Genomic DNA, 3,058 nt, shown 5'->3' with positions numbered 1-3,058 from the left:
TTATCTCTTCCTCATTCAAGTCATGTCACAGGCCAGACAACAGTGTCAGGAGAAGCTTTCATCCGTTGACTTCAGATGTACTTGTCATCCAGTCCAATTATACAGAGAGAAATAGGTATTGTTACACTCTGGGGATTGATTCAATACAAAATAGAAAAGTGAAGATAGGACTACACAGTCATCTACGGCCATGTGCCACCTGCTTGGAGTCACAAACTCTTGCTGGCACACACAGATGTGAAATCACATGGACGAGCAGCTTCAATATCTCGGTGATAACAAATCCTTAAAAGGTAACACGGTCTCACTAAGGTGTGTAGCAGGAAGGTTACAGTAATTTGAAATGGTAAGGGGTCGAGTGCTACATCTTGCCTCAGCCTCACTGTCAGGCTGATAGACTGGCTTTTTATGGAGATACCTCCGGGCTGATGGAGCAGCTGAGCAATAGCAGGCTTAAGACGACTTCAACCTGCTGCTCAGATGGGTTCAGAGCCACTCAAGCATCAGTCAGCACTGCTGACATGAACAGTCTCGTTTCACCACTCTTTGCGTTTTCCTTACTGCTCTTTTGGCTTTTCTCTCTTTCTTACAATACCAGTAAAAAAAATGTCAACAACCACCACTTACCTCCAACCACTCATGGGTGAACTGTTCCAATTTATTTCATCCTTCCCTGCAATTGCCCATTTACTGTATGTCTTTATAAATTTATGACACCTCTGTTGTTTGTATTTTACTTCATTGTTGTTCTTGCTTTTATTTGCTGTTATTCTGGAAAGCATTTTGTAACTTTGTAAAGAAAAGTGCTATAGAAATGGGTTTGTTTATTAATATTATTATTATTATTAATATTATTATTATGTTTTGCTGCCATGTGAGACATTGTTAGGAATTTTGAAATGGTAGAGAGAAGGTTCTTAAAATGGTTGCACTATTGTATGAAATGAAAAGTTTGCATGTGCTCTTTCAGGTCTTGTTTTAAAGGTGCTGCATTGTAAGGATGGTTAATAATTGAGTTCAGGGAAACTAGACGATCTTAGAGGCTCTATTTACCTCATCCGTCATTTCATTAAGTTTGTCACGTGTATCCTTATTTATACACAAGAGTTGTGACAGCTCAAGACGGCAGACGTTTCAGTTTAGACAATCCCTTTACATGTAGTGAACCCTGCGTCTCAGCCGATCCTCCAGTGTCCTTGCTCCTGATACTGATTCACTGACGTGGAACGCTGTTTGCTGAGATGCTGGAAGGCATGGGGAGAAGGGATTTGGCCTGGGTTAAGTATTTCCTATGTGCCGATTCCTGCTGGACCAGATAAGGAGATTTAAACTCTTATATCTATATATACACTTTCTTTTCTTCTTTTCAGAACTGAACCTACGGCCACTGTGACAAGGACTTAGCCTCTGTACATGGGATATTCCAGGTGAGCTAACCATATATATATATATACATACATACATATATACATATATATATATATATATATATATATATATATATATATATATATATATATATATATATATATATATATATATATATGTGTGCATATACACTTTCAAACAGACACACACACACAACTGCATATATGCATACACACACACAAACTATATATGCACACACACATATACATATACACACATACACACACACATACACACACACACACACACACACACACACACACACACATACCCACACCCACACACACACAGTTTTCCTGCCATCAATCTTCTAAATCCACCCAGGTTGTTGTGAAAGTGATAAATTCAGCCATTTAATATCCATAATTAATAATTTATTACACACAGCGCGCTACAGATTTAGATTAGGTAGTATTTTATCTAAGTAATAGTTGTACCCTTGAAGGTCGTTCTGACTGTTTTTTATTATTGCTTCCTGAGTTTACATCCACTACAGCGGTGTAATAATTTCCACATAATGTGACTGAATGACACTATTAGGCAGAAAATGAGGGTTACATGAGGATGTTTTACAGACTTGTGTTTTTGTCTGACAGTGGTCTAACTCTGGATATTGCCATATGGTTTTTAATGCATTAAACAGCCTGAAAAATGCCTCCATAATTGATTAATAATACATAAAAAGGGCTGTTAGAAATAACTGCACAGAGTAGAGAAAGACTATAGACTATTTTATCAAGTAAATAATACAAAAAATGATTTCAATCTGATTATTTTAAAACTACTTTAACATATTTTCTAAATGTGTGAGCCATATTTTCAGATGCACTGGCAGGCCCCACAGTTTGCACTCAGCACAGGGTTTAATCAATTAAAATCACTCACAAGCACATTATTCGGAGGAATGAACAATAAATTAGCACACACTATTCTTGGTGTCACAGTTTAAGCAACAACAGTTTAACTTTTTGGCGAGCTGTTGTGCCGAGCCATTAGTCAAAGAGTCAAACAGCTCAGTGCTGACGGCCAATGAAAAGCCAACAGAAGGGGCATTCCCTGATGCAGAAAATTGCATGTTTATTTTTTTCTGCCTTTTCTCTTTTTGTAGTGAATAAATGTAAGTGAACCAAGTTATCTTGCTGTCATCCCCCTCCTTTCTTCCTCCCTACGCCTGTCTTTCTCCTCTCTGTGTGTCTCTGAAATACACACGCACTCTCTTGCACAAAGGAGGGAAAGTGTCACTATGGAAACAAGGAGGTGAGATTCTAAAAGCTACCTCTTGAGACGGGAGTTGAGACAACAAAAAGAGTCCACAGTGTGAGTGGCTGAAAAGCAGCAATACACTCAGCATCTATACTTTTCCTGCCTTTTTTGCCGCCGTGAATGTCATCATCAAGCCTCCTTGTTGGTACCTCATTGTTTGTGCCTTTACTAGACTGTGTACATCTGTGTATGTGTGCAGACATGGATGTGCATTTTAATATACTCTGCTGCAATTGTGTTTAATGACAGACGCCAGTTCTGTGCTTACATTTTAATGCATGTGGCTCTATGGACAACAGTGTGTGTGTGTGTGTGTGTGTGTGTGTGTGTGTGTGTGTGTGTGTGTGTGTGTGTGTGTGTGTGTGTG

Source organism: Etheostoma cragini, chromosome 8 (genome assembly GCF_013103735.1).
Source record: "Etheostoma cragini isolate CJK2018 chromosome 8, CSU_Ecrag_1.0, whole genome shotgun sequence".
Taxonomy (NCBI): Eukaryota; Metazoa; Chordata; class Actinopteri; order Perciformes; family Percidae; genus Etheostoma; species Etheostoma cragini.
The sequence above is the reverse complement of the archived record's forward strand: the minus strand, read 5'-3'. Positions refer to the sequence as shown.